Here is a 14039-nt window from a genome sequence, read left to right as displayed (position 1 = left end):
TCGAATTGAATAATAATTTTATGTATTTATTAAATTTTCTATTTACACATTTTTACCTGGTTTTATTTCTTGGTATATCTTTTATCATAGTTTTTATTTTTTTATTTCGCTGAAATTTTATTGATAGTTGTTTATTTTGATATTCTATTTAACTTTTAAGTGAATCTTATTGATTTATTTGAATATTTAATTTATGCATTATGGTTTCATTACTTGGCTAAGTGTAGAATTGAAATAAGACTTCTTTGTAATAAAAACGTGATTTGACCCTTGACCTTACTTCAGATAAGAGCTTGCTGCTGCTTCACTGAACCAAATGTGTGTTTTTGTAATTCTGCTTTTGTCCTGAGGGGGGCGCTGTTTGTAAAGAATACAGATTATTTCTCATCAATTCTAATTGTTCTTTAAAGTCTTTTAAAAAAAACTTTAATGTATAACAAGACCAGATGAAATATGTTACAAAAAAAAAAGGAAACTAATAAAAGTAATTTCCAGGCTGATCATTTTCTACATTATCATCCTCCATTTTTATAACTGGGTTAATGCTGCCTTCAGGCACACTTCGAGAACTCAAACTTGTATTTTCTTTTTGATAATTTTAACTATTTGGAGGTAAAAGGAGATTATAAAGATTCTTTGTTTGTTTAAAAATTTACAAACTATTTTGTTGTATAAATCTACAACAAATTGGCTTGTAAAATACAATTATACTCAGTTATAAAATCGATGAATTTATAGATGTTTTATTCGTCCTGTTTTCTGTCAATCACATTTTTGTTGTACTGCGGTGTATTGACTGGGAACGTTTTTTTAAATTATAATAAAAACACATTTTATTCCTTTTTTTTTTTAAATCAAACATTAATCATTTTCACTCTGCTAAGTTTGGTTTTGAAGTAAAAGAGCATTTTATTTAATTTTAACATTTTACAAAGTAATTTATTATAGGCTGCATGTTAAGGGAATTTAACTTCAATGCAAGTCATAATACGAATACTAATTTTACTGTATGAGCTAATGATTCCGTTTATTTAAGAACTTGCTTGTAAAATAAATTTGTGTTTGTTTATTTTACTGTTGTTGTTGTCGGCCTGATTAATTTAACATGATTAACTCATTGTATTTCGTGCGTGTGCGCGCGTGCGTGATCAGCTGACTCATCACATAACCTTTTGACTGTCTGTTTCGCGTTTCCACCCCCCCCCCCCCCTCCCCCACCCCCACGGTCCGTGAAGGCACCATAAAGCCGGTGAAGGGTTAACGTCTGTAATAGGATGAATGGATATTGCGGTTGAAGCAGCATCTGATTACACGGAGACGCCAGTCGGCACCGGAGGGAGGAAGACGCGTCGCCTTCGAGCAGAAACAGCTCCGAGGAACTCTACATCTGGTTTTATTTTCTACTTTTCCAACCGAACAGAGCAGGAAAATATAAATACAAAAACAATTTTTATTTAAATTTTTTTTTTTTTTAAAAGCCTCTGAATTTGAGCTGCACGAGCGGCGGGTCTGTGCCACCGCGCGGATGGCTGAGGGGGGCCGACGGGTCGCTGCGGAGTAAAAACTTACAAGATGTCGCAGTTCGCGGAGGCGTAAAAAGGACAAACTGCGGTGTTTGGAGACGAAGTATCGGTCTGCGGGCCTGAAGGGAGAAGGAGGAGAAGAAGGAGAAGGAGAAAAGAAGGAGAAAAGAAGGCGGCGGCAGCAGCTCCCGCGAGGGTCTTGCTTGGTTTTGGTTTGTTCCTCCAGGTCGGAGCGGAACAGGTAAGCGACCTCACCTGTTTGTCTGCCGGCACATGTTGACACCGGGACGACTTCTAACTCTTGATGATGCGAAAACTGACGTATCAGCTGATTTTATTCAACCTGGAAATATTCCCGCGTGCGTTTCACACAGTATTTTTTTTTTTGTCAGTACTTTTTTTTTTTTTTTTATAATTTTCCGGCTTTAAAGATAAACCTCTCGACACGATTAGGTTAAAGAACAACGGTTTTTTTTTAAAAAAAAAGTCATTTATTATCAAAATATTCTAAAACTACCTTTTTTTTTTAACAGTGAACCAAACCTCATTAACGTCCCAATTTTAAAGCTGCATTAAGTGATTTTTGACCAGCAGGGGGCAGAAAAACACCCAAACCAAACCTAACCAGGTCCCCGTCCTTCACGACTCTCGTGTAACCGACGCTCGACGGTAAATCTAGATTTCAGACACTTGTAAATCGTCACGATTGGGTGGAGCTTTCCACCCAAATGTGGTGCAAATCTTAAAGAACGCGAGTCGGAAAAGAATATCCGATGTTTTGGTGGAAATATGACGTTAATCTTTGTCTCGTGTATTAAGCCCACACAGTTTTGTTTTGTTTTCATCTTGGAGAAGATGCTTCACTGTAACATCTGTGATTATTAAAGCTAGCGCAATATGCTGTTTCCAGACGGCAACCAACCGTGAAGTTCACGTTTGTGAAGCCTCGAGTTCGCCGTTTTGGCCGTCGCCATCTTTGCTCGTTCGCAGCCAGAAGTGGCCATATTTGGGCGAGCTGGGGGAGGAGCGAGTGGGGGATGTGACTCGATCTGATTGGAAACCCGAGGACACTATGCCCCGCCCACATGTAGTATAAACCTGACTGCACCACAGGCCTGTCAATCAAGCAGACGCCGCCAAATATACTGCTTTTTTTTTTTTTTAAGGCCAAATACGTCGGAGATTGTGGCCGTTCAACAATGACATCGTTCTTCATCGCGTACAAAATGTCATTGTTGTTGAATAAAATCACGAGTAGATTTTATATCAATTCGATTTTTATGACTTTTATTTTTTGAAAAGGAGACTGTTTAGCTTTAAAATCAGTTTTAAAAGCTAATAATCAATAATCACCTTAGCAGGGTTATTTTTCTGCTGTTAGTCGTTGAAGGTTTCATCCAGTTTGTAGTTTGTAAAAAAGCTTCACGATCCGGTCAAACCAGTGGAAATTCGTGGAAACATGAAATACGTCATCGCTCCACATTAAGTCCCGCCCCCGTCTGTCAGCGCTCCTCTGATTGGTCCATGTACCTGTGTCTTTAAATTTAAAAAAATAACTTCAGAAAGTGATACCTGAAATAAATTTTAAAAAACGATGCGTTCAGGTTCATGCGAGGATGGGAGGATTATTCCTCCGTGCTGCTTTCTGTTTTATTTTTATCCACATGGAGCTCCCAGAGGGAGAAATGTTTTTTTTATGTCAGTGTTTTATTGCGTTATAACCTGTTTGTCAACACTACTTTTTATTATTTATTTCTATATATTAGTTTTTTAAGGATCTGGAGGGACATTTTCCACTTTAAAGGAGTCCGAAAAATAACCTGAAACATGAGAAAAACAGCAATTTGTATAATACTACTCTAAAAACTCTACATATTTAAATACAGGACATAAATCATAGTGTTGCGTTTAATTGACATCTTCAGTTATTTATATGGTTGTTGTTTTTTAAGCCAGAAAAAGTCGGCGTTTATTTGACGCTGCGATTTCCGCTTCATGTTTTGGCTTCACTAACCTCCTCGGTGTCGTGCAGCAGCGCCGACGTGATTCCTGCCGGATTTTTTTTGTTTTGTTTGTTTGTGTCCCGAGGGAGGAGGGCGAGGCTCGACGAGCATTTGTCGTTCAGAAGTGAAACGGCCGCCGGCTCTCGAAGAAGCAGGCGGAGATCAAAGTTTATTTTCACAATAAGTTCATGATGTTTTTTTGTTTTATATTGCGTCATAACGACTCTTATAAAAAACAAAGTTTGCGGAAACTAAAATGTCACTACTGAAATTAAAAAGACATGCATTTGAGATAAAAAATAAATAACAATCACCTATTTTGTTTGTTTAATAAGGCTGAGTTACTTCCTGGTTGCATGACTGACAGACTGTCTTCACAACGAGGCCGAAAAATACAAAAGAAGTTACAAATTTCTTTAAATAAATAACAAAATTAATAACAAAATAAAAGTTGTGCTGCAGGAAGATGGTCAAAAGTTTTTTTATTTTTTTATCGTGGTTGAGCTCATGTCAATCAATTGATTATATTACATAAAAGTTATTGTCATACAAAGCTGCTATATTTATAAATTCTGAGAAAAATTCATGCAGTTATTATTATCACTATTGAATGTGACATATTTTATGTGTTTCTGTAGAAACACTGATGTCAGAGTTGATGCTGATTTTGCTTCGTAAGATTTCTTATAAAAAACAATTTAAAGGAAAGTTTTTGCAAATAATATAAACATCTAATACATGATGCTGATTTTTAATTTTTTGTTCCCTTTCATCCAGTTATCAGTTTTCCCTTTTTTAAACTACTGAGTTCAAATGAACTTGCAGACACTTGAAACGTAATCACAAGAAAACACAGACTAGATCTGGAATAAATTCATCATTAGAAGATTTAAATGCCTAAAAAAAAAAGATAAATCAAAACAAAGAAAAGTGAAATTAACTTACATAAATGAATTAAAAGCACAAATATGTAGCTTTTTCTTAAAAAAATGGAAATATGTAAAAATAGTGTCATTTTTTAATTTGAATTTTTCAATTTTCATTCACTAAATATTTAAAAAAAAAAAAATCTTAAATGTGTTTAAAGGTAAACGAGGTTGAAAACCTTCAGGGATGAGAAGCAGCTTTGATTATTTGTGAACATTTAATAGTAAACTAGATCGCAGCTGAGGTCTTTATGAACCCTCCCGTCGTGACGCCCCGGCGGGTCGTTTTCAGAGACGTGACCTCTGACCTCTTCCTCTTCTCTCTCCGGAGCCTCCCGTGTGACATTTCACCGGGACGCCCAGAATGTGTCACCCCGCGGCCGATCCATATAACCGGCAAGCTCTTCACGCCGATCCGATCTAACCGCCCGGCCGCTCCGCTCACTAACAAAAAAAAACCCTCTCTGTGTTTCCTCTTCTTTGCTCCTCGACGGATCTTCTTCGTCTCTCTCTGTCCGTCCGTCTCCTTCTGGTCTCTCAGGCCGGCGGAGACAAAAAAAAAAGGCTGTCTTCTGCGGGGACGTCTGTCCGTCTTTGTTTTCGTCTCTGATAAGGTAAGTTCTGCTTGTGCTCCTGTAACATTCAACATTTGGGATTCATACAGTTGATTTCTGTGTTTTGCGACTAACATTCAGTTTTTTTGGGGGATTGTGATCAAAAATGTTGGATTTTTGTGTTTGATTTTCTGCTGTAATTTGCAGTTTTAAGTGATTTTTATTTTTTTTATTTTGGTGGTAAAATTGTTGAAATCAGAAAAAAAACTGCAAGTCAAGGAAGAAAAAATTGTGGAATTTCTTTTTCTTTCCGTTCTTTTTTTTCTTCTAGATTTTATGAGAAACTTCGAATAATTTTTTTGTGGTTTTTTTTTTGTTTAGGTTAGCGAGGATCAGCAAAGTAAGAATTCCACTGTATGGTTTAATTGCCTTTTTATTCTGGGCATATGACAGTAAAAAAACGTTTTTATAAAGCCTCTGATAATAATCATGCTGCACAACATAGAAATATTTCAGATATCTTTTTTTGTTGTTTGTTAGTAAACCTTAAGAACTACAAAAAAAATGAAAGTGACGGAACAAACAACCTGTAGAATATAAACTCTAAATCTGCTGTCAAAATAAGAGCTTTACATATGCTTTACTTAATATTAATTCAACATATGCTGTTTGTACAAAAACAAAGTGCAGTCTCATACAACTTGAAGTGTGTATAAAACTAATTCAACACACAGTGTTCCTAATCCCAATGATAAAACCACATTTCCCACAATGCCCGTCACTTCTGCGGCGGCTTTCCAACTCTTAAATATGGAATTACTTTTGTTAATAAAGTGAGTGTTGTACTTTATGTCGAAATACTTTTTCAGCACAGTTTCTGTTGACGACTTTTTTTGGCGAAAACAATCGACTCTAAAAAGCCGGAAGTTACGTCCAGTTTTACATACAGTCTATCGTTCAGTATCAATTTGTTATTACTCGCATAAAAGAAGCTGATTCAGCTGGTTTGGGTGGAGCTCTGTTATGTGAATATATGTCACTAAACATGAGGAGCAGACGCACCCCCAAAAACACATCTTTTTGAGGCTTGTTTTGTAAGTAATAACGGGATTATTTTCAGATGGTCGTCCAGAAAACTAACAAGAAGGAGCGACTTTAGCTAAAAACACCGAGATAACTGATGGACAATTTTTATTGGCTTAGAATTTCACGAGAGAAGTTGAATGGGAGTCTATGGAGCCGGGGGCTTTTTGGAGCCGACCTCTAGTGGCACTCGGTGGTATTGCAGTTTAAGGCGCTTCCCGTATCGCCCTATTTTTTCAGACCTGGAAGCTACGAACACTTTTAAATCCAGTCTGCGGTTCCACCGCTCGTCCGTACGTTGGTTGCTTTTTCAACAGCAGCTCGCCAAATTGAATTTTAGTCTGCAGCCTGTTGACTTTAGTTGCGTGATGATGGGGGACTTTTTTTGTTTTTTCCTTTTGGCATTGTTACAGTTTTTTCTCTGTGTGTGTTTGTGTGTGTGTTTTAACACAGCAGTCGTGCTCAGTTACAATGAACCCAATTACACACCGTGGTCGGTTGGAAACAAGACTCGTAAAACAACTCGCCGACAAACTCGTCCAACAAATCACCCAAAGAATCAGTTTGTCAGTGTGAATGAATTTTTTTTAATTATTATTTGGATGGATTTTTTTCTTCTTCCCCCTCTGCCGCTATTTAAAGCGACAGACAGTTGTTTATATGCCGCAGCGTGACGGAGGCCTCCGCAGTTCCCGTCCTGTTGTTTATTTCTGCCACCAGCAATCATTTTGAAATCATCGGGAGCACGGTTATCATTTTCCGTCTTCTTAAACAGTGAGTCTGTCATTTGAGCGGCTCTCTGCTACACAGCTGGATCCCTCAGACTCAGCCAGCTGTTGGCAGCAGCTGCAGTGCAGAAGACTCTTTTCTCTCTTTCTCTGTTTTTAGATGTTCCCTCCGCGGCCCTCAAACAGAATTTTTTTTTAAAAATTTTTTTTGCTGGAATGCAGACGAGCTTATTACGGACTTATTCTTGTGTGGGCATCCGCATGCTTTGTTGTGCGGACCCACACGGGACCCCGGCCCGGCTCCTCCCGGCCCGGCTGCAGGGAAACTGTTGGTTTACATTAATCAGCTTAATGGCCATGAGGTTTTTTTTTTTTTTTTTTTTTTTTTTTTTTCAGGGGAGATTATGAGGTCTGGACCTGCCTCTCCCTCCCGTCACTCCCTCAGCTCCTCCTCCTCCTCTTCCTCCTCCTCCTCACTAGCCTGACCCACTTCTCTATAAACCAGCAACCAGAAGCTCCTTCTGTCTCTCGTCCCATCAGCCACCTCTTCAGCAGGCCTCTATCAGGTCCACAGCTCTCCTGGTTTTGCCTCTGATCCTCTGTCAGGGATGTTTTTGGAAGAATAAATACATCAACTGAGGCTCAAATAGTTTCATATATTTGCAGGGAAATTACTGAATCTGATTGTGTTTTTTAAAAAATGTGTTTATTGTCATTTAGCTGAGAGGAATTTATGTTGGGGTCAGTACTGGTGTTTTTCTGTGGTTGTCTGGGTTGCAGTTTTGCAGCTGTAAAGATCTTTTAAGAAAAATCTTCACGTGCAGTTTTTTTTCTATTTTGCTACCGATACATTTTTCTTCAACATTTAAAGGAATATTACGTTGAAAACCTGTGTTTTTGCGGCTCGAACGTTGAACCTTGGATTCAAACAAACTTCTCAAACTACGGCACGCACAAAGATGCACCCGTGTTCCCCCAAAAATGCTAATAAATTACTAAATCACGACTTCTGATGGAACTTCCATTACAGCATCTGAGTAGTATATTAAGTTATGTTTTTATAACGTGCAAAAAATGCACAGAATGAACAGAAAGAGGAGAAGCAGTTGGAGAAGTTTTCTGATGTGGTGTTTCGTTGTGATGTTTTTTTTGGCGTCCCGGTTGCTGTGAATTCTTCTCATTCTGTTCGTGTTGACTGTTTCTGTTGTGATCAGCAGTCATTGTCCTCTCAACCAATCAGAAGTGAGCGATGTCTTCATCATTTTAAGCCGCGCTGGCAGCCGAGCTCTTCGGCCTGTTTGTCGAGCACTTTGGCTCAGACCGATTATATTATTTGAAATGTTTGATGGATTACCATGAAAATTGGTACAAATATCCAGAGTAACCAAAGGATGAATCGTGTCGTCTTTGGAGATCCTCTGACTTTTCCTCTAGCGCCACCATCGGGTCAAAATTTCAGTTTTCAGTTGTGTTTTGGGCTAATTAGCAAATGTTGGTAACTGAAACTTAAAATTCTTCCAAATTCAACTCATTTAGCATCAGTGTGTTCGTATTGTTGTAGCCATATGGTCCAGGTCGCTCTCTCTGAACGGGTCTTCCTGTTCTCCGCCGGTCGGGCCTGACGCTCCGCCGCCCTGTTGTGGATCAAAGGACCGACCTTTTAGCTCTTGGATGCCTTCAGACGGTTAATGGACTTCATGGAAATGAAACCGGGCGAACATTTTAGCAACTGTGATGGGAAATCATTTAAAGTTACAAATTAGCAGAAGGCTGTAGCACTATTAGTTGAAGCACCTTAAGTTGCGGCTCAGTTCTAAGGTCGTGTGTACGGATCACCTCCCACGCATGATGATTTATCACTGGCATACATATTCCCCAGAAAATCCTAACCCTGGTTTAATGGTGCGTTCATGAGCAACAGGGGAGTTGGAAAGTTTTGATCTGGGAGTGGGACGATACACCTGTCGAACCGGGAAAGTAGCTTTACTTCACACGGCGGCGTTTGTGGTCTGAAAATAAGGTCAAATAGCCAGACTTGGTTAGCTTAGCATCACTAATTTTCCAGCTGTGTTTAACAACTGTCGATCAAGACATGAAGAAACGTGGTGAACAAATAACATCGACCTCCTGAGCTCCATCTTCGTCCCTGTGTTGGTTTTAATCGATGATTAAGACGTTGATTATTTTCCAACAGGAAATGGGATCCACCATGGGATCCTGGATTGAGTGTGTATTAATGTGTGTGTGTGTGTGTGTGTGTGTGTGTGTGTGTGTGTGTGTGTGTGTGTGTGTGTGTGTGTGTAAAGTGGGAAGCACCTGCCCGACGATGCGTTGGGATTATTTGTCTTCGTGTGTGTGTGTGTGTGTGTGTGTGTGTGTGTGTGTGTGTGTGTGTGTGTGTGTGTGTGTGTGTGTGTGTGTGTGTGTGTTATTGGAGGGTGTTTACTATCCCCTGGTCACCGATCATGAACCAGAGTTCAATCTCCTCAGTTTAAATCTCACACACACACACACACACACACACACACACACACACACACACACAAACCAAACGGGTGTTTCCCGGACTCGCCACACAAACATCATCCGACCATCTGTTGGCGCTCCGCTCACTGGTCCGTGATCACGGCGCGGATTTAAAGGGATTACAGTGAAAAATAATAAATTCACATCACGGAACGGTAATTTTTTATTCAGTATTTCATCACCGTTGTTTGTCGCAGTGAATGAAAGTAAAATACAGCAACCAGACAAGACGATGTAATGAAAATATTTATCGTCTCCACAGAAGGTGTTGTAGGCGGGCCATCAATTGTGGTAATATGAGATGGCAGTATAAATGGAAATCAGGCTCCGGTATCGATTAATATGTTGATTATTTTCTTGAGTAGTCAATAATTGATTTGTCTGTAAAATATAAGAAAATAATGAAACGTGTCTGTGATGGTTTCTGCGTGTTTTTATGCCTCGGAGCCGGAAACATCAGGTTTTTTTTGGGGTCAGTCGTTCGTCCTGATCTCGGTAACGCGATATCTCAAGAACCCTTCGAGGGAATTTGGTCAAAATTGGCAAAACCATTCACTTCATACCAAAGATAAGCTGAAGAGAGTTTGCTGGTCAAAGGTCAAAGGTCACTGTCACCCCAATTCGACTCATCCACGTGAACGTGATATCTCGGTAATCCCTCGATGGAATTTCCTCAAATGTGACACAGTCACTCCCTCGGCCTCAAGTATGAACTGAATTAAAGGTCGAAGGTCAAAGGTCAAAGTAACTGTGACCTCGCGTTCCCCTCAACCGGCCGTCCCGTTTGTTGTAAACGCGATATCGCTAGAACGCCTCGAGGGAATTTGTTCAAACTCGGCAAAAACATTCACTCGGGACCAAAGATGCAACTGATAAGAGTTTAGTGGTCAAAGGTCAAAGGTCACTGTCACCTCGCATCAATCCACGCTTGCGAAACGTGATATTTCAGGGCTGCTCGGAGAGCATTTTTCTTCAAGCGGCGCTAGTTTTTGGGATTCGAACGTGATTCCCAGTGAGAGTAGTTTGTTGTGAAGTTGTTGTGCCGAGCGGTTGTTTTTCCTGAGAACGTTACAGGAGCTTTTTGTCAACTTTCATGGTCAACGCCTGCACGCCCTCCAGCAGGTAGAGAGATAATACAGGTGGAAGCAGACAAACCTACTTGTTTTCATAGAGCCGCACCCAGATACTCTGACACACACACACACACACACACACACACACACACACACACACACACACACACACACACACACACACACACACCATACTTCTATCTTTGCGAGCTCACTCTGACATAACGTACTCTCCATGCTTCTGACCTCAAACAGATTAAGGTGCACCTCTTCCGGCCAAAAACTAGACCGAAGAAATGCGTGCTGTTCGTTTCGTTTAAATCAAAATGGAAAGCTTTTACCTGCCGGGACGTGTTTGTTTCTATTTAAAAACGGGTGTCTGTACTTTGGTCCAACCATCAGCCGGTTGTTGGTTTTTTTTCAGTGGCGTTTTATTAGTTTTGAGTTAAAACTTCTACTACCACCTGGGAAAAAAAGTCTCAAAGCAAACAGATCCATGATCTGTGTTGCAATTTGAGAGTCGAGATATAATTGATCAGCTTTATAAACTCAGTGGCGAAGAAGCTTCAAGGTTGAACTGTTCATGTTCTGATCGTAGAAAATAGATCTATATTTAAGAGGCGAATCGCTGATTTATATTGAATGTTACAAGCTCATGTTTATCATTATTCGCAGGAGACTTGTGTCGCGGTAAAGTCGGCCCGCTCTTTTCATGGCCTTGCTCCACCAGAATATTGATCACAACTTCAGTTTTCTTCACTGTGGTCTGAAACCAAGCGGCAACCAGCAGTGAAGTCACCCGTCGGTTTGTTGAACGGCCGTTACGAAGCCTCCAGTTCGGATTCTGTCCGTCACCATCTTTGCTAGTTTGGAGCAGGAAGTGACCATATTTGGAGCTAGCGGTGGCTCTAACTTAATCCAATTGGAAACCTGATGATACTACGTCCCGCCCACCGATAGCTGAAACCTGACCGGACCACAGGCCTGTCAATCAAACAGACACGCCTCCAAAAACACGTCTTTTTTTTTTTAGGCCAATTTCTCGAACTAATGACGGATTATTTTCAAATGGACCTCCAGGAAACTAATAAGAAGCAGCGACTTTAGCTAACAACATCATTAGGACGTGGAAAAAAAAATTTATGAACCCTTTATTTGATGAGAGAAGTTGAATGGGAGTCTATGGAGCCGGAGCATTTTTGGAGGCAACCTCTAGTGGCACTCGGTGGTATTGCAGCTGAAGGCATCAGGCCTCATTCTTCAGACCAGGAAGCTACGAACACTTTTATACACAGTCTGGGTTCATCACTATTTGTCTGTTCTCTCGGAAGCCTTCTTCTCTTCGCTGCTCGTTTCTACAGCTCCTGTAATTTCCTCCTTATTTTCCAGCGATTTTTGCAGAACCACTTGAATCCCTGATAATCTCTTGTTACCCGGTTTTACAGACTTTATTTCTTGGAAATGCCGTGTAAGCCGGTCTTTCCTTCTTAGCGTCCCTACGAGCTGTTGAAAGCGTTGTTGGTGAAACCTCTGAAGGAGCCAGTAATTAGCGCTCCACAGCCAAGTCGGTTTTCTCATACTCCCTCATGTTCCGGCACGCCGGTGGCAGATGCCTCCGCTAATGTCGGCATACTTACCACTCACCTCTGACACACACACACTCACTCACTCACTCACTCACTCACTCACTCACTCACTCACTCACTCTCGGTCGGCCCCCTGCTGCCTCCACCTGTGTGGAGAAGAACTTAGGCCGCCTGAAGTGGATTAACTTCCAGGTGTGATGTTGTGTGTCGCTGGATGTCAGCTTTTGACTATAATCTCGGAACGTCACCCGCCGCCTCCAACACGACACACACACACACACACACACACACACACACACACACACACACACACACACACACACACACACATACACACACACACACCCAGACAAACCTGAAAACTACAGCACACACTAAAGCTAATCCTTTTTTTTTTAATTTGTTCATTCAGGGCTCAGTGTTAGCACAAGTACGTGCACGCTTGCAGGACCGTCGGGCTTATTTACGCTCTCGCATTGTTCCCTGCAGATCTTCACCGAGGCTACCGTCGCATACGGCGTCTAATTTAGCACCAGTCGGTCTCTCCGGCGCTGATTTACTGCGAGTCGACTAGTTATTTACAGAGAGAAAACATTGTGGAGCTTGTGGGAGGAGGAAAAGAAGTCACCGGGAACATCTCACAGGCTTGTCAACCGGAGAGAGAAGCAGGATCTCACACAGAAACTATTCACACAGGAATAGAACCACCTTTAAGCTCTTTAAAGGCTCACTTGGTGTTTTTAACAATATAAATTGCAGATATTAGTCACATAGTTTAGATGTATACAGCAGTTTTATTCAATGTTTCCAAACATTGCCGCTGTATAAATATAAATAAATATAACTTTAACATTGATAACTTGGATTTTGTTCTCCAGTGCACTTTAGATTGATTCAAATTAGTGTCAAGCACTTGTTTTCTTGCATTTATGCTGATGCAATATCAAATAGAGGGTGTGGGCTTTTATTTTTTCAGCCTACAAAAGAATTGGGCTTTTATTTTGAAATGGGAAATTATGAAAGATGGGCTTTTATCTTTAATGTCTTTGTTTTTATGTATTTTATCATACGTTAGTAAAACGCGTCTCTGATTTTTTTAATTTTTTTTATCTGATCGCACTTTAATTGAAGTTCATTTCTGACATTTCCTTCTTCTGTTTTCACGCTCAAAGAAAAGAAGCTTTTTCAGGCAAAAGATTTTGTTCTTTAATTAACTCTTTAAGACCTTTGAGTGGCACCAACCTTTGCGAAAGGTGCAGTATTAATAAAGTCTGATCAGTTGATTTAATTCCCGTTACCAGTGAGAAGACTTGTCTAGTTTTCCTCATCAGCCTGAAGTCTTCAGATCAAACCAGTTTTAACACACAGCTTTATTTTGAAGGCTCAGAGCTCGCAGGCAGACCTGGAGCAGTGGAGCATGTTTTCCTCCCAGGTTTGTTGTATCTGCCACAGGAAGTTGTCTGGCCTTGAAACGGGGGGGGGGGGGATTGTCCAATGGGAAGACAGCACAGAGGAAGTGGATGTATAGGGAAAGTCGGGTCACGGTGAACCGTCGGCTGAGTTCATCGACAGACGCTGCAAAAAAACAACAAAAAGAATCCCCTCTGGTCATGTTGGAGCTCAACTGACATTAAATTGCATGTTTATTCTGCTGCATCGTACAGACCTGCTCTGTAAACGACCTCCTGTGCTTTATTTTAAAGGAGCGGTGTGTAGCATTTACTGACACCTGGTGGTGACCACCTGAACACCGCTCGCTGTTACAGGTGGGCAAGAAATCTCAGCGGCCGTGAAACGAGTGTAAAACGCAGAACTCCCTCTCTTATAGCAACGGTGTTTGGTTTGTCCCTTCTGGGCTACCGTAGAAACCGAGCGGCAACCGACCATGATGTCACCGTGGACTGTAGCTTCTGATCCGTCCTGTCAATAATTAGGAAATAAGTCACAAGTCACTGCTAGCCTCCCCTCTACCCCCCCTAGCTCGTCCAAATATGGTTTGGAGCTGGAAGTGACCATATTTGGACGAGGGCTGGGTCT

At 40.8% G+C, this 14039-nt stretch overlaps 1 protein-coding gene across 3 annotated transcripts in view; it reads left to right on the top strand.

Moving 5' to 3' along the window:
• The first annotated feature begins 1284 nt into the window (after nt 1-1284).
• The window catches only part of pacsin3 (protein kinase C and casein kinase substrate in neurons 3), a 32178-nt gene continuing 19423 nt past the window's right edge, over nt 1285-14039 (top strand). The window contains exons 1-2 of one of the 3 annotated variants that reach the window (XM_069705393.1): nt 1285-1764; nt 4994-5066. The gene's annotated coding sequence lies outside the window, so the exon portion shown is untranslated. The remainder of the gene's footprint in view (nt 1765-4993; nt 5067-14039) is intronic. The other 2 variants (XM_069705390.1, XM_069705391.1) reach the window with 2 other exon arrangements.

Source organism: Brachyistius frenatus, unplaced genomic scaffold (assembly GCF_029030835.1).
Source record: "Brachyistius frenatus isolate BFR_SWC_R1_liver_20210118 unplaced genomic scaffold, ASM2903083v1 Contig_56, whole genome shotgun sequence".
In the NCBI taxonomy this organism is placed as follows: Eukaryota; Metazoa; Chordata; class Actinopteri; family Embiotocidae; genus Brachyistius; species Brachyistius frenatus.
The sequence above is the reverse complement of the archived record's forward strand: the minus strand, read 5'-3'. Positions and strand labels throughout refer to the sequence as shown.